Raw genomic sequence first — 25,968 nt, forward strand, 5'->3', positions numbered from 1 at the left:
TGCGAGAACCCAGAGCCTCGCAAAGGGGGTAAGATACAAACCCCCACCCGGCGGGTCCCGAGCGCCCTTCCCCCAAGCTCCCAGCAGGAGGAGAGAGGTCTGAGTGGGAGGGAGAAGGAGCCCAGGAATGCTGAACACCCAGCCCCAGCCATCTAGACCAGAGCGCAGACACAGTGCATGCGCGGGGCCCTGGATACTAGGGAAACGAGGCAGCAAGACCAGCGAGCAGGTATCAGAGACTGGCGCTGGAGAACAAAAGAAATGCGAGCGGCCACCTTTTTTTCTTTTCTTTTCTTTTTTTTTTTTTTGTTGTTTTGTTGTGGCAAGTGCTTTTTGGAAGTCTTAAAGGGACAGGGACCCCAATACTAGGGAAACAGGGCAGCAAATCCGGTGAGTGGGTGCCCAAGGCTGGTGCCGGAGAATAAAGAAAAACGAGCGGCCTTTTCTTTTTTTTTTTTTTGTGCTCATTGTTTTGTTTTGGGGGGTGCTTTTTGGAAGTTTTAAAGGGGCAGGGCAGGACACTTAGTCCAGAGGTAGGGAATCCGGGGATCTCTGGGCACTCTAATCCCCTGGGCTGCAGGGAGCAAGGAGGCCCCTTACAGAGATAAATAGCTTCCCGGCCACTCCCCCTCCAACGCAACTCCACCACTTTGGAGCAGCAGCCCAAGCCAGGCCAGCAGAGATAAACTCGATAGCAGCCGGGCAAGAAGCAGAAGCCCTGTCTGCACAGAGCTACCCAGCACAAGCCACTAGAGGTCGCTATTCTCCCAGGAGAGGAAGGCCACAAACCAACAAGAAGGGAAGTTCTTCCAGCCGTCACTAGTCCCAGCTCTGCAAACTATCCCTATCACCATGAAAAGACAAAATTACAGGCAAACCAAGATCACAGAGACACCAGAGAAGGAGACAGACCTAACCAGTCTTCCTGACAAAGAATTCAAAATGAAAATCATAAACACGCTGACAGAGATGCAGAGAAATATGCAAGAGAAATGGGGTGAAGTCCGGAGGGAGATCACAGATGCCAGAAAGGAGATCACAGAAAAGAAACAAACTCTGGAAGGATTTATAAGCAGAATGGATAAGATGCAAGAGGCCATTGATGGAATTGAAACCAGAGAACAGGAACGCATAGAAGCTGACATAGAGAAAGATAAAAGGATCTCCAGGAATGAAACAATATTAAGAGAACTGTGTGACCAATCCAAAAGGAACAATATCCATATTATAGGGGTACCAGAAGAAGAAGAGAGAGGAAAAGGGGCAGAAAATATCTTGGAAGAAATAATTGCTGAAAACTTCCCCAAACTTGGGGAAGAAATAATTGAACAGACCACGGAAATACACAGAACCCCCAACATAAAGGATCCAAGGAGGACAACACCAAGACACACAATAATTAAAATGGCAAAGATCAAGGATAAGGAAAGAGTTTTAAAGGCAGCTGGAGAGAAAAAGTTCACCTATAAAGGAAAACCCATCAGGCTAACATCAGACTTCTCGACAGAAACCCCACAGGCCAGAAGAGAATGGCATGATATATTTAATGCAATGAAACAGAAGGGCCTTGAACCAAGGATACTGTATCTAGCACGATTATCATTTAAATATGATGGTGGGATTAAACAATTCCCAGACAAGCAAAAGTTGAGGGAATTTGCTTCCCACAAACCACCTCTACAGTGTATCTTACAAGGACTGCTCTAGATGGGAGCACTCCTAAAAAGAGCACAGAACAAAACACCCAACATATGAAGAATGGAGGAGGAGGAATAAGAAGGGAGAGAAGAAAAGAATCTCCACATAGTGTATATAACAGCTCAATAAGTGAGCTAAGTTAGGCAGTAAAATACTAAAGAGGCTAACCTTGAACCTTTGGTAACCATGAATTTAAAGCCTGCAATAAGTACATATCTTTCAATAGTCACCCTAAATGTAAATGCACTGAATGCACCAATCAAAAGACACAGAGTAATAGAATGGATAAAAAAGCAAGACCTATCTATATGCTGCTTACAAGAAACTCACCTAAAACCCAAAGACATGTACAGACTAAAAGTCAAGGGATGGAAAAAGCAAACAATGGCGAGAAGAAAGCAGGGGTTGCAGTATTAATATCAGACAAAATAGACTTCAAAACAAAGAAAGTAACAAAAGATAAAGAAGGACACTACATAATGATAAAGGGCTCAGTCCAACAAGAGGATATAACCATTCTAAATATATATGCACCCAACACAGGAGCACCAGCATATGTGAAACAAATACTAACAGAACTAAAGGGGGAAATAGACTGCAATACATTCATTTTAGGAGACTTCAACACACCACTCACCCCAAAGGATAGATCCACCGGGCAGAAAATAAGGACATGGAAGAACTGAACAACACAGTAGAGCAGATGGACCTAACAGACATCTATAGAACTCTACATCCAAAAGCAACAGGATATACATTCTTCTCAAGTGCACATGGAACATTCTCCAGAATAGACCACATACTAGCTCACAAAAAGAGCCTCAGTAAATTCCAAAATATTGAAATTCAACCAACCAATTTTTCAGACCACAAAGGTATAAAAGTAGAAATAAATTCTACAAAGAAAACAAAAAGGCTCACAAACACATGGAGGCTTAACAACATGCTACTAAATAATCAATGGATCAACGAACAAATTAAAATAGTGATCAAGGAATATATAGAAACAAATGACAACAACAACACAAAGCCCCAACTTCTGTGGGCCACAGCGAAAGCAGTCTTAAGAGGAAAGTATATAGCAATCCAGGCACACCTGAAGAAGGAAGAACAATCCCAAATGAATAGTCTAACATCACAATTATCTAACCTGGAAAAAGAAGAACAAATGAGCCCTAAAGTCAGCAGAAGGAGGGACATAATAGAGATCAGAGAAGAAATAAACAAAATTGAGAAGAATAAAACAATAGCAAAAATCAACGAAACCAAGAGCTGGTTCTTTGAGAAAATAAACAAAATAGATAAGCCTCTAGCCAAACTTATTAAGAGAAAAAGAGAATCAACACAAATCAACAGAATCAGAAATGAGAACGGAAAAATCACGACAGACTCCACAGAAATACAAAGAATTATTAAAGACTACTATGAAAACCTATATGCCAACAAGCTGTAAAACCTAGAAGAAATGGACAACTTCCTAGAAAAATACAACCTTCCAAGACTGACAAAGGAAAAAATACAAAAGTTAAACAAACCAATTACGAGCAAAGAAATTGAAATGGTAGTCAAAAAACTACCCAAGAACAAAGCAGCCGGGCCGGACGGATTTACCTTGGAATTTTATCAGACACACAGAGAAGACATAATACCCATTCTCCTTAAAGTTTTCCAAAAAACAGAAGAGGAGGGAATACTCCCAAACTCATTCTATGAAGCCAACATCACCCTAATACCAAAACCAGGCAAAGACCCCACCAAAAAAGAAAATTACAGACCAATATCCCTGATGAATGTAGATGCAAAAACACTCAATAAAATATTAGCAAACAGAATTCAACAGCATATCAAAAGGATCATACACTATGACCAAGTGGGATTCATCCCAGGGATTCAAGGATGGTACAACATTCGAAAATGCATCAACATCATCCACCACATCAACGAAAAGACAAAAACCACATGATCATCTCCATAGATGCTGAAAAAGCATTTGACAAAATTCAACATCCATTCATGATAAAAACTCTCAACAAAATGGGAATAGAGGGCAAGAACCTCAACATAATAAAGGCCATATATGATAAACCCACAGCCAACATTATACTGAACAACGAGAAGCTGAAAGCTTTTCCTCTGAGATCGGGAACTAGACAGGGATGCCCATTCTCCCCACTGCTATTTAACATAGTACTGGAGGTCCTAGCCATGGCAATCAGACAAAACAAAGAAATACAAGGAATCCAGACTGGTAAAGAAGAAGTTAAACTGTCACTATTTGCAGATGACATGATATTGTACATAAAAAACCCTAAAGACTCCACCCCAAAACTACTAGAACTGATATCAGAATACAGCAAAGTTGCAGGATACAAAATTAACACACAGAAATCTGTAGCTTTCCTATACACTAACAATGAACCAATAGAAAGAGAAATCAGGAAAACAATTCCATTCACAATTGCATCAAAAAGAATAAAATACCTAGGAACAAATCTAACCAAAGAAGTGAATGACCTACACTCTGAAAACTACAAGTCACTCTTAAGAGAAATTAAAGGGGACACTAACAAATGGAAACTCATCCCATGCTCTTGGCTAGGAAGAATCAATATCATCAAAATGGCCATCCTGCCCAAAGCAATATACAGATTTGATGTAATCCCTATCAAATTACCAGCAACATTCTTCAATGAACTGGAACAAATAATTCGAAAATTCATATGGAAACACCAAAGACTCTGAATAGCCAAAGCAATCCTGAGAAAGAAGAATAAAGTAGGGGGGATCTCACTCCCCAACTTCAAGCTCTACTATAAAGCCATAGTAATCAAGACAATTTGGTACTGGCACAAGAACAGAGCCACAGACCAGTGGAACAGACTAGAGACTCCAGACATTAACCCAAATATATATGGTCAATTAATATTTGATAAAGGAGCCATGGACATACAATGGCGAAATGACAGTCTCTTCAACAGATGGTGCTGGCAAAACTGGACAGCTACATGTAGGAGAATGAAACTGGACCCATTGTCTAACCCCATATACAAAAGTAAATTCAAAATGGATCAAAGACCTGAATGTAAGTCATGAAACCATTAAACTCGTGGAAAAAAACATAAGCAAAAACCACTTAGACATAAACATGAGTGACCTCTTCTTGAACATATCTTCCCCGGCAAGGAAAACAACAGCAAAAATGAACAAGTGGGACTATATTAAGCTGAAAAGCTTCTGTACAGCAAAAGACACCATCAATAGAACAAAAAAGGAACCCTACAGTATGGGAGAATATATTTGTAAATGACAGATCTAATAAAGGCTTGATGTCCAAAATATATAAAGAGCTCACATGCCTCAACAAACAAAAATCAAATAATTCAATTTAAAAATGGGCAGAGGAACTGAACAGACAGTTCTCCAAAAAAGAAATACAGATGGCCAACAGACACATGAAAAGATGCTCCACATCACTAATTATCAGAGAAATGCAAATTAAAACTACAATGAGGTATCACCTCACACCAGTAAGGATGGCTGCCATCCGAAAGACAAACAACAAATGTTGGCGAGGCTGTGGAGAAAGGGGAACCCTCCTACACTGCTGGTGGGAATGTAGATTAGTTCAACCATTGTGGAAAGCAGTATGGAGGTTCATCAAAATGCTCAAAACAGACTTACCATTTGACCCAGGAATTCCACTCCTAGGAATTTACCCTAAGAATGCAGCAATCAAGTTTGAGAAAGACAGATGCACCCCTATGTTTATCGCAGCACTATTTACAATAGCCAAGAATTGGAAGCAACCTAAATGTCCATCGGTAGATGAATGGATAAAGAAGATGTGGTATATATACACAATGGAATACTACTCAGCCATATAGGAAGAGGGCAAATCCTACCATTTGCAGCAACATGGACGGACCTGGAGGGTATTATGCTCAGTGAAATAAGCCAAGCGGAGAAAGAGAAATACCAAATGATTTCACTCATCCGTGGAGTATAAGAACAAAGGAAAAACTGAAGGAACAAAACAGCAGCGGAATCACAGAACCCAAGAATGGACTAACAGGTACCAAAGGGAAAGGGACTGGGGAGGATGGGTGGGTAGGGAGGGATAAGGGTGGGGAGGAAGAAGGGGGGTATTAAGGTTAGCATGCATAATGGGGGGGTGGGAGAAAGGGGAGGGCTGTACAATACAGAGAAGACAAGTAGCGATTCTACAACATTTTGCTAGGCTGATGGACAGTGACTGTAAAGGGGTTTATAGGGGGGACACTTGGTATAGGGGAGAGTCTAGTAAACATAATATTCTTCATGTAAGTGTAGATTAAAGATAACAAAAAAAAAAAGAAAGAAAGAGAAGGGGGATTACTCCCTGATAGGATTAAACTAACTGTAAATCAACAATTAATGCATGCTTTAAATATCCTTAATTTTGATCACTTAAAGGGTGTCAGATGATTGGCTATGGATGTACACTTTTCTGATAATATTCCTTTCCCTCAAAAGAAGAAAAAAAAAGCAGTTCCTGTGTGGTGACCTCCAATGAGTTCCACACAAGGGTATAAAGGGCATATCAAAGTGTGGGCAAAGGGTCTGTGTTTATACAGAGGATCAAAGCCTAATTTGGCTACCCAGAAAATGAACTAAGATACGATATGAAGAAGAATTTCCAACATCAGCACTCTCTGGAAGAGACATACCAGAAGATGATCATCAAAAAACCTCAACAAAGATCCAGGCGATGCTGCAGTTGTAGCTGCATTCATCCCACCGGTTCCTGGACTTGCCATTGGAATGAAGAAGGAGATATCTAAGCTGGCCTGTTCATACAGTAAAACAACAAATTTGACTGGATCTATACTGTTGGAACTCAACCAAGAATTAGGAGAAGTGCAAGTTGTAGCACTCCAAAATCTTATGACTACAGACTATCTACTGTTAAAAGAACATATGGGATGTGAACAGTTCCCAGGAATGGGTTGTTTTAATTTGTCTGATTTCTCTCAGACTGTTCAAGTACAGTTGGACAATATCCATTATATCATAGACAAATTTTCACAAATGCCTAAGGTGCCTAACTGGTTTTCTTGGCTTCACTGGAGATGGCTGGTAATTATAGATCTGCTTTGGTTATGTAACTGTATTCCTATTATGTTAATGTGTGTGCGCAATTTAATTAGTAGTTTAAAACCTATACATGCTTAAGTTACTCTACAAGAAGATATGTCAAAGAAATAATCAATCTTCCCATGTTTTCTTCCGTCTGCTACCTCTATAACTTTTCTTCTTCCTTCCTAATTACAGCCCTTAAATAGAATTCGTGCCTCATATCGAATTCACCGAGTATCATAACTCCTCCAAGTGGTAAAGATACCTCAAGACAAATGCTGGGCATAGAAGCCACAGGGCATAAATCTGCAAAGAAGTAAAAAGCTAACCTTTTCAAACAATATGGCTTCTCTCTCACTTACTAACTTTACATTTCCCTGTATGGCCCCGGATGATGACTGGTTAGCCAGAGACGGGTAAGATTCCTCAAGGGAGGAACAACCTAAGACAGGCACAGTCACAGGGGGACCATCAGGTGAGAAATTGGGGATCAACAGAGGTGAGGCTTAGAACCTCACCCCCCCCCCCGTTTTGAGAGAAATCTTCTGCATCCATGGATGTATTATTGCCCTTGTCTAGCTTGGATTAACACATAGTCTACAGGCACACACCTGATCATCTACATTTGCTCTCTTACAACACTAAACTATGTTTTCTACCTTTATCTTGCATCTACCTATCACTTCAGCATTTTATTTAAAAAGAAGAAAAAGAAGAAGAAGAAGAAAGGGAGAAATGTGGGATTCACATATAAATCAAGTATAAAAATCAAACGAATATTCATATTTGACCTGATTGTTTATAGTTCATAATGAGTGATCAAAACCGAAAGGTTTTGTGATGACTGCCCTTGTACTGTTCACCATGTAAGAATTTGTTCACCATGTAAGAACTTGTTTGTTATGCCTCAGAAGATTGGAGACTGATGAGAATTAGGCTGGGGGTGGATTAATGATTGTGCATTGAGCATTGACTCCCCTATACAGAATTTTATTGTTGTTAACAACCATTTGATCAATAATATGAGAGATGCCCTCTCAAAAAAAATAAAAATAAAAATAAAAAATGAATAAAAAATAAAAAATAACAAATAAAAAAATAAAATAAAAAAAAAGAGAACTTCTGTAACACAACACAAATCACTGCTTCCAAATTTACTTGCTTTATTGGTTCTTGTCCTTTACCTAAGTCCAATATGTGCATAAAGAACACTACTTGTTAGCAGTAAGAAGTTATCAATGGGTTGAGGATACAGTGAAGACACAGACAGACAAGATGGCCTAGGCCATTTGGCACATACACTAGTAAAAGAGAGAGAGGAAGCAAAATTTGCCTACTGTAGAATAATAAGTCTTATTAGAGGGTGAGCCCAAGGTCTACTCAGGAACCCCTTCTCTTGGAATGTCAGGGAAGAGTTATTAGAGGAAATGAAATCTAGGTGAGGGAAAATTAGGCAGACTAAGAGAAAAGGGTGGTTTGAGGGTTGTAGAACATTTTAAGCAATAAGAACATGACACAAAACCAAGAGTCAGCTTTTAGACTATCTGCTTCTGTCATCTCTTTGGTGAGCTTTTATGGTTACCTCATTAGCCAAACCACTAATTGATTCTAATACTAAAGGAACACAACTGCAAGCAACAAGCACAATAGTGTGAGTATAAAAATGCTTCGAGTTCTGATGGACAGTGACTGTAATGGGGTATGTGGTGGAGACTTGATAAGAGAGGGAGTCTAGTAACCATAATGTTGCTCATGTAATTGTACATTAATGATACCAAAATTTAAAAAAATTAAAAATGCATGGAGTTATAGTCATCTCCAGCCATAATAGGACACTAGCAGCAGGTACCTCCTAGGTACTAGGAATCTCCAGACAGAGAGCAGGGCACAAGAAGGATAGAAGGTAGAGGAAGAGGAAGAGTTCAGATGGCCTCTAGGCAAAAGTTTGTAAGTAAAATGCATATGTGTCAACAAGGGCAATGGTTCAAACAGGCAGTAAGCTCTTGGGGCAGAGGCTCTGCCTGGCCTGTTCACTAGTGTATTCCCAGCCCTTCATTCTATAGTTTTTATACATTCAAAGCCAACATGTACTGAATAGATGAATGAAAATGAGATGATGCACTCACCTTGCATTTACTACATACCTCCTGTGTACCTGCACTATTAATGCTTTATGTATTATACATAAAAGAGGTTAAATAACTTGTCCAGGGTTACTTGGCTAGTAAGATGTCAGAATTGAGATTGGAACCTGAGCAGCCTGGTTCCAGAGCTTACATTCTTAACTACTATACTGTGCTGACTTTTGCATCATTAGTAGTGCTGGGGGTAGAGGGAGGACTGGACAATATGGCCAAGTGAATGGGGAGGGCAGTCAGGAAGGGCCTCTTTGAAGAGGAGACCCTGAGTGAAGTCCAGGATGCAGGGCACTAGATAAAGACCATGCCAGGCTGTGGGAAGAGCAAGGGCACAGGCCCCACAGTGGGGGCAGGAATGTGTTTGGCAACCCTGAAAATCAAGAGTAGGTGCATGTGGCAGAAGCAGAGAAGGTCAGATCCTGGAAGGCCTTGCAGGCTTGGCAAAGCATTTGGATGGAAGGGACTCACCGTAGCCTAGGTGGGGCGCTGGGTGAGTAGTCCCTGCTGCCAAACTGTGTTGCAGAGCTTATTTATTTCTCTGTCCCATTCTTCTATCCCCTTTTTCCCAAAAGACTGTAAGTTCTTTTAAAATATTACTCTGTCTTTCTCCTGTTTATATCAGTTGCCACTAGTATCCATGATAATGAAGCACCCCACAATATTTGATGGGTGAATGAACGAATGAGTGACTTTCCAGCATGATACTAACATGATATTGAACATTGGAACCCACAGCCTGAACAGTACCTCCATTCCTTCCTCATTGAACCAGCAGCTCCTCACCCATGCCACTTTACCCCTGCACATGCCAGAGCAAACTTCGATTACTCACAGCTTTTCGCCCTCTGGCTAGCTCAGGCCATATGCTAACTGGACAGAAAATGGGCTTGGAAGTCAAGCAGACCTGAGTAGCTCAGCTCTGCCACTTGCCATGGTTCTGTAACCTGTATACATCACAGCTGACTTAACTTCTCTTTCTCTCCAGGAAAATAGGAGTGAATAATGCCCTGCAGAGTGTTAGAAGAGTTAAATCAAAATAATGCATACCAGTACTTCAGCGACAGAAGGCATTCGGCAATTGGAATCCATAAGGTGATATGCGGTACAGAAAAAAGCAGTGGGCTTGGAAATAAGGCAGATCTTAGCTCAAATCTGCTCTCCACTTATTAGCTGCATTCCCTTAGAAAAGACATTTTAAGTATGAGCCTCTGTTTACTCGTGTTTAGGAGGTGGTTGGTCTCATGAGCTAATTTAGGTGCAGAGTAGAGAAGGTACATAATAATTAGAAATATTATTGTAGGATTATTCCTATGTGCTCCTATGCCTTGCCCAGTGCCTAGTACAAAGTAGGTGCCCAGAGGAATGTTTGTTAAATGAGTTTGTACACACAACTTAAATAACTGAAGAGAATATACTATGTCAGACAGTTCCTGTTCCCAAGACATGTTGCAACACGCTGCAACTTCTAACACAAAACATTGCACAAGGTGCTCGAGCTGCAACAGGGTCACGTGATTCTACCAATTACACAAGATAAATAGAGCAAAGATATGAGCTAAGTATATTGTCTCTAATTGCAAAGCATAGACTCCCAAAGCTCATTCATTCATAAATGACTTGAGTTCCTATTATTCTTGAGGTCTTGGGTTGGCAGCTCAGGAAACAAAGGCACATTTTTTAAAAATATAAAAAGTTGCCTACTGTCAATGAGACCAGTTGGGAATTGGGGTGGACACAGGGAATAAATAATTACTCTAAAGTTTATTAAGTGCTCTACGTGGATAGGAAGCTAGAGACGGAGCATGACTCGCTCTGGTGAGCCACGGAGGGTAAGGGTTTGGGCATTCCAAGGGAAGGCTAGCAGGCAGCAAGGCAAGAAGCACAGGAATGCTACATGGAAAGTGGGATACAGGGTCCAGAGACTTCATTCACCACACAGAGTCTGGGGCCTTATCCCATCACTGCAAGATAAAACAGAGCAAGTAGAAGAGGGCGGGTATGACATGCTCAGAGCTGTTTGCCTTTTACAAAAATCACTCCAGCAGAAACAGATCAGCTGGAGTTTGGATTAGAGAGCAGGTCTGGCAGGAAGGTAGGCTGAGAGATGCTGAGGGCTGTGGAGATGCCAAGATCCCTTAAGTGTTTCCCAGTGCCAAATCACATCCGTGCCAGCCAAGGTCCCATTGATTCAGGCACTACCAAGGAGGAAGTCAAAAAGTTTGGAAACAGGTGAGAGGGATGATGCTGTTTTCAGATGGTCACCTACTATATGCCAGCCAGGCACTGTGCTAAGAAGTTTAAATACACCATTTTATCTAAACCTCAAAACATCCCTCCAAACTGGATACTATCCATTATCCCAAATTCACCAATGAGGAGAACAAAGATCTCAAGTAATTTGGAAGAGAAGGAAGCAAAACCCATTCCTGCAGCCTCTTGACACTGGAGCTAAGCTCTCCAGTGTGATACTTTACCAAAAGCATTTAGAAAATAATCTGTTTCTCAGAGGAGAAGTGGGAGTTGAAGATGCAACTTTGGAAGCCTTCAGCAGGAGCAGCAAGTGGAAGCCTTACGCACAGATGAGATCGCCAGGGGAGTACAGAGGAGGGAGAGGCAGGCAGGGCAGAGGGCAACTTTGCTATTTCAGAAGTGGACTTAGGAAGAAGGGGCCAGTGAGTGAAAAACAAAACAAGAGCAGTTAGAAATAAGAGGACAGCCAGGAAGAAAGATGAAGAACCAGGAAGCCAAAGAAAGAGATGGTTTATTTTCTGCTTCCTTCATGCATTTATGCTGTTAACACATCTTTATGGAAGGGGTTACTGTGTGTTGGATGCTAAGCATTCAGTCTCTTGCCTTCAAGGAGTTTTATGGTTTACCTATAAATAGGTAAACATGTAAATAAATGCAACACCAGGGACTACATGCTATAACAAAGTAGGTACAGATTTCAAGGTGAGGCCCAAAGGAGGAAGTGGGAAGGAGCCAAGAGGATTCAGGAAAGCGTCCAGCTTGGAAGCACTGTGGGCTCCCGCTCCGTGAAATTCTAACTGCTCTACTGTAGGGCCAGAGCACTGAAATTTTTTAAAAGCTTTCTAGATGGTTTTTATGTGCAACCAAGATTGAGAACCACAGTATTAGCAGATAAGTTCAATTTAATGAGTCTCAACCAAAACCTCCTAAAAAAATTAATGAAACAGAAAACAGAGTATATCACAATTACTAGAGGCAAACATTTTTGTGAAAGCTTTTCTTCAGTGATATATGCATAAGGGTGTATGTGTGCTATATGCTGTGATGTAAAACGTATTGACTTCTGTGGTGAGTTTTCAAAACACTGCCCTAAGGTACAGCACTTTGCCCATTCTGAGAATCGCTGGTATGGGCAAAAACAATCCCACAAACATCTGGGTAAAAACTGGATAGGAGGTGGGCATGGAGGAAGGTAGGGAGGTCAACAGGAATATGCCACATTACAGGTGTAGAACTTGAACTTCAAACTTATTCTACAGGTTACATGCAGATAGGATAGCAAGAGTTTGGAGAATAAGGAGGAGAATATTCAGGAATATAACTAGTAGCATTATTAACATAAAGAAAGTGTCCTTTTAAAGCTACCAACCCTTGTACAACAGAGATGGGCTACTACTCCTTTTGTAACCATGATGGCTATTAAAAGACTGAGTTCTGTCAGGGGCAGAATAGTCTGGACAGAAGTTTCTGTGCCTATGAGACTTGTCCCCATAGCTGTAACAAAGTTCACCTGACATCTTCCCTAACTGTGCCCCAGAAGCTGGTTTCTCCACACTTACAAGAATGATGGAAGCTTGAATAAGGGTTATAGTAGCTAAAGGAGGGAAGTGGGAGATATATGGCAGATATTTAAAGGCAGAATCCCCAGGGTTTGATGAGCCCATCTGTGAGGCATGATGGAGAAGGCGGCGGCCCAGGTTTCTGAGTTGGGCCGCCGTGGGCATTGTGATTCGATTGCCCAGCCAGAGGCCAGAGGCAGAGCACCAGCACGACTGGAGAGAGGATGACTAGTCCTGTTTGGTTCATGGAGGACATGGAGCATCTACATGGAACTGCCTGGAAGGCAGGTGGCTACCCAGGTCAGGAGGTCTGGAGGAGGAAGGCCCAAGCTGGAGATAGATTTAGGACTCCCTAGCATCTAGGAAATAGCTGAAGCCATAAAATTTGGCAGGATGTGTCAACTGCTGCTGAGAAATCAAGGAGATAAGGAATAGGAGGAAAGGAACTGGACTTGGCTGACATCAGGCAGCCTCCAGGGACCGTTGAGTAATTATAGCATATGGTGTGGCAGTACTTGATTTATTTCCATATTGCGCTGGGTTGGGGGACAAATGGGAGTGGAAGAAGCAAAAGCAACGAGCACAGATTACTCTTTCAAGAGGTTTCATGGTATGGGGAAGGAGATCAGCAGGTGGGGGCTTTGTTCCCGTCCCTTCAATGCCACCACTCTCTTGCCCAAACAAAAGCTCCTAATAATGTCGAGCCTAATGTTGCCTAATTTCCAAGGTCCTTCATAATATGCCTCACATGACTTGTCCAGCCTTACCTCGCCCTGGTGCCCCTCCAGCCACTCTCTCCCCTCCAGCCACCATCCTGCTTTGCCTGTACACCCGTTACGTGTGCACCAGAATGACCATCAGTCCTTGGATCCCTTTCTCTTCCTTCACTTCTGACCGTACTAACATTTCCCCTCATGCCAGCCCAGTCATCTAAGCCTCTACCAATGGTTCTCTCATATCTACTATTCTATTCCTAACCTTGAATCACCTCCACAACATGAAAAAGAAAATTTTTATCACTAAATATTTTTCATCAGTTTGTAAACTTCAGTTTAAAAAGCTATATCAATCTCTCCATTTCAACACAAAATAGTCACTTCCACTTCAAGAAAATGCAGTCTCACACACACAAAATATACTTCACATACATTAGATAGGAATTAGTAATACAAAGGGATTCATCACAATATTCCTTAAAAGTATTGATGCTATTACAACATTAAGTGATTTACCTGGATTTTTTTAAAGAACTTTTTATTCATTTTATATACAACAAGAATACCATTCTGAGCCTGTCAGAGAATTTATAGATGAGTGAGGAAAAGAAATGATCAGCAAGTAGGTAGGTGGAGACTAGTCTAAGGGGCAGTATTTTGCAGCTCCTTGCAGCTGGCCATGGAAATTTGCACATGGAAGACAAAAGCCCTCATTTCTACCTTCTTTTCTTCCACTGTCCAGGGTATGTATGCTGGAGAAGGGTGAGAATGTATGGCAGGAAACGGACACTGCAGACACAGGGAACATTCTCACTCCTTGCCTTCCTCTGTAGGAGACAAGAGAATGGACTTGGCAAGCCAAAGACCTAGTCTCAAGTCCAAGTTCCACCCTTTCTATTGGAGGGATCTTGGGCAGGTTAGCTGCCCTCCTGAGGTTTGGTTTTCTCATCTATAAGATGTGGAAAATAAAACCTGCTATTGCAAAGGTTCTTGTAAAGTTTAAAGGCATTAATGCATGAAGAGTGCTTTGAAAGCTTTCAGGGTCTATTTATATGCTGGTTATAACAGGCAGTGACCAGTCTTCCAGGGAAGCGGCAGTCCATATGTGGGCAGTCTTTCAAGTAGCTCTGTTCCCCAAACCAACCCTCTGTTCCACATCATGGCTGCCTTTGCCACAACATCACCACCTCCACAAGATTTTAAAACCAAAATACTGAATTTTAGATAAAGAAAAAGTAGGCTTACATAGGCCCCAACAATTTAGCAAAAGCTTCTACTGAGGCTTCTCCACTAGATTTTAGTGTCTTGACATTTAGTTAATATTCCTATTGGATTTCTATTGTTATTTATTCTTCTTAAATATGAAACAATGATGACATCTGCATTAACAAGTTTGTCCAAGATGAAAATAAGAAAAGTCAAATGAAAAAGTTGATAGCCCCTCTATTAAAAATAAGATAATCTGCCTTAATCACTTGTCAATAGCCATGAATTCATCATAGTAACTGTGCCAGAAACAGTAGCACCAATTAAATATTCCATGTGGTTTCCAGTTCTCAGGCTCCTTTACAATTAGACTGCAGCCACATAAGTAAACCTGGCCAAGGGATGATGAAAGTGATGTGTGTAATCAAAAGCAGTGCAAGCTCTTTGCTCTTGTCCCCTGCAGACCTTCGAGGACCTGTGATGAGATGGTTGCTTCACCAGACAGAGGGGGCCTGAAACCACACCAGTGATGGAGGAGAGCTGCCATCAGACTTTGCATGAAAGAGAAATAAATCTCTTTTATGTTGAGACACTGAAATTTAGTGTTTTATTCATAACTGCAGCATAGTCTGGCTAGTAAAGAGAGAAAGGAAGGAAAAATGTTTTCTATACATTTACTACTGAGATTGAATCCTCAAGAATGTAGAACTATGTTGACTAAGGGGGAGGGCTAAAGGCAGCCCGGGAGTCTGTTTGAAGACACCATAGCAACTATAGCAACCTTTTGTACTAAGAATCAGGCACACTGTGGCATAGAGGCAGCCTCTATTCAACCACAAGATCATTATAAAACAAACAAAGACACCTCTTTAAGATCTCCCTTTTATATGCTGTTTTCACTTGTTAAAGTAAATTTTCATAACGAAAGAGGAGAATAATGCAAGAGAAAACATTATTATGACCCCTTTCCTGCCCCCAATCCCCACTCACATCTCAGATAATCAAAGTTTCCAGACTGTAATGTTCTGGTGCCTATTATTTTACTTTAAGATATGTAATCCTATCCTATCTTAGGGAAGGGGGTTATTAAGGGTATAGTAAGTTCTCACCATGCCCTACTGTGATTTCATAGAGTGCATTTTAAAAAGTAATAAATCTCAGAGCATCTGACCAAAGGTAACTCCCTAGTCCTCAGGACTCTGAGAGGAAACAAAAGCATCTCAGAGGTAGGAGAGTTCCAGAGGTGACCTTATCCAGGTACTGCTAACACTGGAAGGAGGTTAATTTCTATTTTCCTGTTAACATCTCTATGGAGCAATCAGGTAATCAGAATCTAGTTCTGCATAGGTGGTTATCTGGCCCTGTTACAGAGTTGAACAATAAAACATACAGATATTTCATGATAAATTGTGGGCATTTGGGGAGCAAACTTTTACATGAACCATTCTCAGAGTCTTTGACTTTGTTTACTTAATACACCAATGTAGTTTACAAGAGGCTAATTCAAATAATCTCTTGCCTAAAGTATTGCCTAGCCCTGTCTGTTCTCCGTAGAGTTTCCAATTTCCTCGTCATGCAACTACTAGAACAATCTTCCCAAAACATAATCCAAACATGTGTCTCCCTACATACTGCTTTTAATTTCTCCCCATTTCTCCCCATTGGACTCAGGATAAAGTCCAAACTTCATAACATACTACCCAAGGCCCTCCACTTCTTGCCCAACCACCATACCTCCGAAGCCTCATCTCACATTCACTCTCTGCCTTGAACTAACATTCACAGGCCCAAATATGCCACCTTTCTCACACCTCCCTGCTTTTTGCACAAGCTGTTTCCTCTATCCTTTATCCTCTTCTCCAATTGGAAATTCATCATTAAGATCCAGCTGACATTTCTATTTCCAGCACCTAACATAGACACACCATAAGCTCTGAAAAAATATTTGTTGAATGAATAAATTAATGAATAAATGTACACTGCAAAAAGTGTAAATATAGAGTGTCTAACCCAAACCTTCACATATAGCACAAGATAAGTAATCACTTGCTGAATGAATTGTTAAGCTTTTATTAACTGGCTCAGTTCTTGAACAAGAAGAGATTTTCTATGACTCTTTCACCATCCTTCTCAATAACAACAAAGGAGGAAACCAATTCTGAAAGTTTTGTGTCCACACCAAAGTGTCCCTGAACAACCAGTGGAATTCAAGTTTTAAAGGCCAAGTAATGCAGTATTTCAGCACCTCCTTAATACCTAAAAAATCACAAGGCAGCAATGTTTGCTGTTGTTCTTATGATTTGCTTCAGAGGGAGTTTGAAAAATACTCCTTCTTGGAATTCTTTAAAATAAATTTTAAGTAAGCTTTTAAAAAATCAAGTAAGGTGAAATAAGGCAGGCAGGAAAAGACAAGTACCAAATGATTTCCCTCATTTGTGGAGTATAACAACAAAACAAAACTGAAGGAACAAAACAGCAGCAGACTCACAGACTCTAAGAAGGGACTAGCGGTTATCAAAGGGGAGGAGTGGGGAAGGGTGGGTGGGGTGGGAGGGAGAAGGGGAATAAGAGGCATTATGATTAGCATACATAAAGTAGGGGGGTCACAGGGAAGGCAGTATAGCATGGAGAAGACAAATAGTGACTCTATCACATCTTAACTACACTCATGGACAATGACTGCAATGAGGTGTGTGTTGGGGGGACTTAATAATATGGGTGAATGTTGTAACCACAATGTTGTTCATGTGAAATCTTCATAAGATTGTATATCAATGATACCTTAATAAAAATAAATAAATAAACATTCAAAAAAAATCAAATAAGTAGTAGTTTTGCCTAGGGCCCAGAAAATTGCTAGGTATAGTAAGATTAAAAACAAGCCAACAAATTTTTTAGAAAAGACTTTCAGGGAGAAAATTACATTTTTAAAGAATTTACTGCCTCTGACAACATATATAGGACATAACGAAATAGGCTATTCATGAGACAGTAGTGAGGACCAAATTAAGGCAGAGGAGATGGGAATGGATAAGAAGGAAACTATATGAAGAAAAAGTAAATACAATGTGTTAGTCCAAATAATGGCTGGTTTGCAGAAACATCAAAATTTTGCATTGTGTTTTAGAATTAATCTGTTCAAGTCATTCATCTCTTTCACTTGAAAATAACTCTTTCCCAGGAAATAACTTTAATCATTTTCTTAATTCTAGAAGAGTATATATCGTCTTTTATTTTGCTTGAGTTAATCAGAACTAAATCAATGTGGTCACAGCAATATCAACCTGCCACAGCAAACATAATTTAAAGCCTTTAAATGAACAAACACAGTTCTCTATAACCAACACTTAACAAATGAAGTTCGCTGCTATGAATATTCTTCATCTTAAGGTGCTCAAGGCAGAAGTCCTTGGAACTGGTAAAGCAACCTTGCAGTGTTTCAGGAAAGCTCTTAGCAAGTGACCAGGACCCAAAGTGTAGATGACAAGATACTGAACAAGTCTGGGTGTAACCTAACTTCTGGAAGGTGATATGTAGATATTTTCTCATCCTTTCTCTTAAGCTACAAAACACAAATGAACAAACAAACAAAACTGTTTTAAAAAATCACTTGCGGAGGGAGCCAAGATGGCGGCGTGAGTAGAGCAGTGGAAATCTCCTCCCAAAAACACATAGAGCTATGAAAATATAACAAAGAAAAATCTTCCTAAAATAGAGACCACAGGACACGGGACAACATCCAGACCACATCCACACCTGCAAGAACCCAGTGCCTTGTGAAGGGGGTAAGATACAAGCCCCAGCCCGGCGGGACCCGAGCGCCCCTCCCCCCGGCTCCCGGCGGGTGGAGAGAAACTGGAGCAGTTTTTATTTTTGGCGAGCGCTTTTTGGAAGCCTTAGAGGGACGGGCCCCCGTTGCTCGGGAGGCAGGGTGGCGGGACCGGTGAGGAGGTGCCTGGGAACGGCGCCGGAGGACAAAGAATATCCCGCGTTTCTCCCTGCGAGACCTGGGGGCGGGTGCCTGAGACCAGTGCCTGAGGACGGAGGAGGTCGCGCGTTTTTCCCCTTTTTTTTTTTTTCTCTTTTTGGCAAGCGCTTTTTGGAAGCCTTGAAGGGACGGGGACCCCAGTGCTAGGGAGGCACGGTGGCGGGACTGGTGATCGGGTGGCTGGGACCGGCGCCTGAGGACAAAGAATATCCCCCGTTTTTCCCTGCGGGACCGGTGGGCGGGTGCCTGAGACCGGCACTTGAGGACAGAGGAAATCGCGCGTTTTTCCCCTTTTTTTTTCCTCTTTTCTGCGAGTGCTTTTTGGAAGCCTAAAAGGGACAGGGACCCCGGTGCTAGGGAGGCAGGGCGGCGGGACTGGTGAGCGGGTGCCTGGGACCGGCACCTGAGGACAAAGAATATCCCGCATTTTTCCCTGTGGGACCGGTGGGTGGGTGCCTGAGACCAGCACCTGAGGACGGAAGAAATCGCGCGTTTTTCCCCTTTTTTTTCTCTCTTTTTGCCAAGTGCTTTTTGGAAGCCTTGAAGGGACAGGGACCCCGGTGCTAGGGAGGCAGGGCGGCAGGACTGGTGAGCGGGTGCGTGGGACCAGTGCCTGAGGACCAAGAATATTGAGCGTTCCTTCCCTGCGGGACCGGTGGGTGGGTGCTTTTTGGAAGCCTTGAAAGGACAGGGACCCTGGTGCTAGGGAGACAGGGCAGCAGGACCAGTGCGCGGGTGCCTGGGACCGGCACCTGAGGAAAAAAAAAAAAAAAAAATCGCGTGTTTTTTCTTTTTTTTTTCCTTTCTGTTCCCTCTCTCATTGTTGCTGTTGTTGTTTTGGTTTGGAGAGTGCTTTTTGGAAATCTTAAAGGGGCAGGACAGGTCACTTAGACCAGAAGCAGGGAATCTGGGGATCTCTGGGCACTCTAACCCCCTGGGCAGCAGGGAGCACAGAGGCCCCTTACGGAGATAAATAGTCTCCTGGCTGCTCCCCCTCTAACGGGGCTCCACCATTTTGGAGGAACAGCCCCAGCCAGGCCAAGCCCACAGCAACAGTGGAGATAAACCCCAAAGCAACTGGGCAGGAAGCAGAAGCCCTGTCTGCGCACAGCTGCCCAGCACAAGCCACTAGAGGTCGCTATTCTCCCAGGAAAAGGCTACAAACCAACAAGAAGGGAAGCTCTTCCAGCGGTCACTTGTACCAGCTCTGCAGACTATCTCTATCACCATGAAAAGGCAAAACTACAGGCAGACAAAGATCACAGAGACAACACCTGAGAAGGAGACAGACCTAACTAGTCCTCCTGAAAAAGAATTCAAAATAAAAATCATGAACATGCTGACAGAGATGCAGAAAAAAATGCAAGAGCAATGGGATGAGATGCAGAGAAAAATGCAAGAGCAGTGGGATGAGATGCAGAGAAAAATGCAAGAGCAGTGGGATGAAGTCCGGAAGGAGATCACAGATGTCAGGAAAGAGATCACAGAAGTGAAACAATCCCTGGAAGGATTTATAAGCAGAATGGATAAGATGCAAGAGGCCATTGAAGGAATAGAAGCCAGAGAACAGGAACGTATAGAAGCTGACATAGAGAGAGATAAAAGGATCTCCAGGAATGAAACAACACTAAGAGAAATATGTGACCAATACAAAAGGAAAAACATTCGTATTATAGGGATACCAGAAGAGGAAGAAAGAGGAAAAGGGATAGAAAGTGTCTTTGAAGAAATAATTGCTGAAAACTTCCCCAAACTGGGGGAGGAAATAATCGAACAGACCATGGAATTATACAGAACCCCCAACAGAAAGGATCCAAGGAGGACAACACCAAGACACATAATAATTAAAATGGCAAGAATCAAGGACAAGGAAAGAGTTTTAAAGGCAGCTAGAGAGAAAAAGGTCACCTATAAAGGAAAACCAATCAGGCTAACATCAGACTTCTCAACAGAAACCCTACAGGCCAGAAGAGAATGGCATGATATACTTAATGCAATGAAACAGAAGGGCCTTGAACCAAGGATACTGTATCCAGCACGACTATCATTTAAATATGATGGTGGGATCAAACAATTCCCAGATAAGCAAAAGCTGAGGGAATTTGCTTCCCACAAACCACCTCTACAGGGCATCCTACAGGGACTGCTCTAGATGGGAGCACCCCTAAAAAGAGCACAGAACAAAACACACAACATATGAAGAAGGGAGGAGGAGGAATAAGAAGGGAGAGAAGAAAAGACTCTCCAGACAGTGTATACAACAGCTCAATAAGCGAGCTAAGTTAGGCAGTAAGATACTAAAGAAGCTAACCTTGAACCTTTGGTAACCACGAATCTAAAGCCTGCAATGGCAATAAGTACATATCTTTCAATAGTCACCCTAAATGTAAATGGACTTAATGCACCAATCAAAAGACATAGAGTAATAGAATGGATAAAAAAGCAAGACCCATCTATATGCTGCTTACAAGAAACTCACCTTAAACCCAAAGATAAGCATAGACTAAAAGTCAAGGGATGGAAAAACATATTTCAGGCAAACAACAGTGAGAAGAAAGCAGGGGTTGCAGTACTAATATCAGACAAAATAGACTTCAAAACAAAGAAAGTAACAAGAGATAAAGAAGGCCACTACATAATGATAAAGGGCTTAGTCCAACAAGAGGATATAACCATTCTAAATATATATGCACCCAATACAGGAGCACCAGCATATGTGAAGCAAATACTAACAGAACTAAAGAGGGAAATAGACTGCAATGCATTCATTGTAGGAGACTTCAACACACCACTCACCCCAAAGGATAGATCCACCGGGCAGAAAATAAGTAAAGACACACAGGCACTGAACAACACACTAGAACAGATGGACCTAATAGACATCTATAGAACTTTACATCCAAAAGCAACAGGATATACATTCTTCTCAAGTGCACATGGAACATTCTCCAGAATAGACCACATACTAGCTCACAAAAAGAGCCTCAGTAAATTCCACAATATTGAAATTCTACCAACCAATTTTTCAGACCACAAAGGTATGAAAGTAGAAATAAATTCTACAAAGAAAACAAAAAGGCTCACAAACACATGGAGGCTTAACAACATGCTACTAAATAATCAATGGATCAATGAACAAATCAAAATAGAGATCAAGGAATATATAGAAACAAATGACAACAACAACACTAAGCCCCAACTTCTGTGGGATGCAGCGAAAGCAGTCTTAAGAGGAAAGTATATAGCAATCCAGGCACACTTGAAGAAGGAAGAACAATCCCAAATGAATAGTCTAACATCACAATTATTAAAACTGGAAAAAGAAGAACAAATGAGGCCTAAAGTCAGCAGAAGGAGGGACATAATAAAGATCAGAGAAGAAATAAACAAAATTGAGAAGAATAAAACAATAGCAAAAATCAACGAAACCAAGAGCTGGTTCTTTGAGAAAATAAACAAAATAGATAAGCCTCTAGCCCAACTTATTAAGAGAAAAAGAGAGTCAACACAAATCAACATAATCAGAAATGAGAATGGAAAAATCACAACAGACTCCACAGAAATACAAAGAATTATTAAAGACTACTATGAAAACCTATATGCCAACAAGCTGGAAAACCTAGAAGAAATGGACAACTTCCTAGAAAAATACAACCTCCCAAGACTGACCAAGGAAGAAACACAAAAGTTAAACAAACCAATTACAAGCAAAGAAATTGAAACAGTAATCAAAAAACTACCCAAGAACAAAACCCCGGGGCCGGACGGATTTACCTCGGAATTTTATCAGACACACAGAGAAGACATAATACCCATTCTCCTTAAAGTGTTCCACAAAATAGAAGAAGAGGGAATACTCCCAAACTCATTCTATGAAGCCAACATCACCCTAATACCAAAACCAGGAAAAGACCCCACCAAAAAAGAAAATTACAGACCAATATCCCTGATGAACGTAGATGCAAAAATACTCAATAAAATATTAGCAAACAGAATTCAACAGTATATCAAAAGGATCATACACCATGACCAAGTGGGGTTCATCCCAGGGATGCAAGGATGGTACAACATTCGAAAATCCATCAACATCATCCACCACATCAACAAAAAGAAAGACAAAAACCACATGATCATCTCCATAGATGCTGAAAAAGCATTTGACAAAATTCAACATCCATTCATGATAAAAACTCTCAGCAAAATGGGAATAGAGGGCAAGTACCTCAACATAATAAAGGCCATATATGATAAACCCACAGCCAGCATTATACTGAACAGCGAGAAGCTGAAAGCATTTCCACTGAGATCGGGAACCAGACAGGGATGCCCACTCTCCCCACTGTTATTTAACATAGTACTGGAGGTCCTAGCCACAGCAATCAGACAAAACAAAGAAATACAAGGAATCCAGATTGGTAAAGAAGAAGTTAAACTGTCACTATTTGCAGATGATATGATACTGTACATAAAAAACCCTAAAGACTCCACTCCAAAACTACTAGAACTGATATCGGAATACAGCAAAGTTGCAGGATACAAAATCAACACACAGAAATCTGTAGCTTTCCTATACACTAACAACGAATCAATAGAAAGAGAAATCAGGAAAACAATTCCATTCACCATTGCATCAAAAAGAATAAAATACCTAGGAATAAACCTAACCAAGGAAGTGAAAGACTTATACTCTGAAAACTACAAGTCACTCTTAAGAGAAATTAAAGGGGACACTAATAAATGGAAACTCATCCCATGCTCATGGCTAGGAAGAATTAATATCGTCAAAATGGCCATCCTGCCGAAAGCAATATACAAATTTGATGCAATCCCTCTCAAATTACCAGCAACATTCTTCAATGAATTGGAACAAATAATTCAAAAATTCATATGGAAACACCAAAGACCCCGAATAGCCAAAGCAATCCTGAAAAAGAAGAATAAAGTAGGGGGGATCTCACTCCCCAACTTCAAGCTCTACTACAAAGCCATAGTAATCAAGACAATTTGGTACTGGCACAAGAACAGAGCCACAGACCAGTGGAACAGATTAGAGACCCCAGAAATTAACCCAAACATATATGGTCAATTAATATTTGATAAAGGAGCCATGGACATACAATGGCAAAATGACAGTCTCTTCAACAGATGGTGCTGGCAAAACTGGACAGCTACATGTAGGAGAATGAAACTGGACCATTGTCTAACCCCATATACAAAGGTAAACTCAAAATGGATCAAAGACCTGAATGTAAGTCACGAAACCATTAAACTCTTGGAAAAAAACATAGGCAAAAACCTCTTAGACATAAACATGAGTGATCTCTTCTTGAACATATCTCCCCGGGCAAGGAAAACAACAGCAAAAATGAGCAAGTGGGACTACATTAAGCTGAAAAGCTTCTGTACAGCGAAAGACACCATCAATAGAACAAAAAGGAACCCTACAGTATGGGAGAATATATTTGAAAATGACAGATCTGATAAAGGCTTGACGTCCAGAATATATAAAGAGCTCACACGCCTCAACAAACAAAAAACAAATAACCCAATTAAAAAATGGGCAGAGGAACTGAACAGAAAGTTCTCCAAAAAAGAAATACAGATGGCCAAGAGACACATGAAAAGATGCTCCACATCGCTAATTATCAGAGAAATGCAAATTAAAACTACAATGAGGTATCACCTCACACCAGTAAGGATAGCTGCCATCCAAAAGACAAACAACAACAAATGTTGGCGAGGCTGTGGAGAAAGGGGAACCCTCCTACACTGCTGGTGGGAATGTAAATTAGTTCAACCATTGTGGAAAGCAGTATGGAGGTGCATCAAAATGCTCAAAACAGACCTACCATTTGACCCAGGAATTCCACTCCTAGGAATTTACCCTAAGAACGCAGCAATCAAGTTTGAGAAAGACAGATGCACTCCTATGTTTATCGCAGCACTATTTACAATAGCCAAGAATTGGAAGCAACCTAAATGTCCATCTGTAGATGAATGGATAAAGAAGATGTGGTACATATACACAATGGAATACTACTCAGCCATAAGAAGTGGAAAAATCCAACCATTTGCAGCAACATGGATGGAGCTGGAGAGTATTATGCTCAGTGAAATAAGCCAAGCGGAGAAAAAGAAATACCAAATGATTTCACTCATCTGAGGAGTATAGGAACAAAGGAAAAACTGAAGGAACAAAACAGCAGCAGAATTACAGAACCCAAAAATGGACTAACAGGTACCAAAGGGAAAGGAACTGGGGAGGATGGGTGGGCAGGGAGGGATAAGGGGGGGGAAGAAGAAGGGGGGTATTAAGATTAGCATGCATGGGGGGGAGGGAGAAAGGGGAGGGTGGGCTGAACAACACAGAGAGGACAAGTAGTGACTCTACAACATTTTGCTAAGCTGATGGACAGTAACCGTAATGTGGTTGTTAGGGGGGACCTGATATAGGGGAGAGCATAGTAAACATAGTATTCTTCAGGTAAGTGTAGATTAAAAATTTAAAAAAAAAAAAAAAAAAAAAAGAAAGAAAGAAAGAAAAGGGGGATTACTCCTTAACAGGATAAAACTATTGGTAAATCAAAGATCAACGCATGCTTTAAATATCCTTAATGTTGATCACTTAAAGGGTGTCAGATGATCAGCTATGGAGGTACTCTTTTCTGATAATATTCCTTTCTCTTAATTAAAAAAAAAAAAAAAAGCAGTTACTGTGTGCTGACCTCCAATGAGTTCTGCACAGTGGTATAGAGGGCATGTCAAAGTGTGGGCAAAGGGTCTGTTTGTCTCTACGCAGAAGATCAAGGCCTAGCTTGGATACCCAGAAAATGAACTAAGATACGATATGAGGAGGAGCTTCCGGCATCAGCACTCTCTGGAGGACTCGTGCCGGGGGATGATCATCAAAAAGCCTCCACAGGGATCCGGACGATGCTGCGGTTGTGGCTGCATCCAGCCCACCGTCTCCTGGACTTGCCATAAGAAGGAGGAGGGAGATGTCTAGGCTGGCATGTGCATACAGTGAGACAACGAATTTGACTGGATCTGTACTGTTGGAACTCAACCAGGAGTTGGGAGGGGTGCAAGTTGTAGCACCCCAAAATCTCATGACTATAGACTATCTATGGTTAAAAGAACATATGGGATGTGAACAGATCCCAGAAATGGGCTGCTTTAATTTGTCTGATGGTTCAAGTACAGTTGGAAAATATCCATCATATCATAGATAAATTTTCACAAATGCCTAGGGTGCCTAAATGGTTTTCTTGGCTTCACTGGAGATGGCTGGTAATTAT

At 41.3% G+C, this 25,968-nt stretch overlaps 1 protein-coding gene across 3 annotated transcripts in view; it reads right to left on the reverse strand.

Moving 5' to 3' along the window:
- Window positions 1–25,968, reverse strand: part of SPATA18 (spermatogenesis associated 18) — a 72,382-nt gene that overhangs the window by 39,779 nt on the left and 6,635 nt on the right. The window lies entirely within an intron of this gene.

The sequence above is a fragment of the Manis javanica genome, chromosome 5 (genome assembly GCF_040802235.1).
Source record: "Manis javanica isolate MJ-LG chromosome 5, MJ_LKY, whole genome shotgun sequence".
Lineage (NCBI taxonomy): Eukaryota > Metazoa > Chordata > Mammalia > Pholidota > Manidae > Manis > Manis javanica.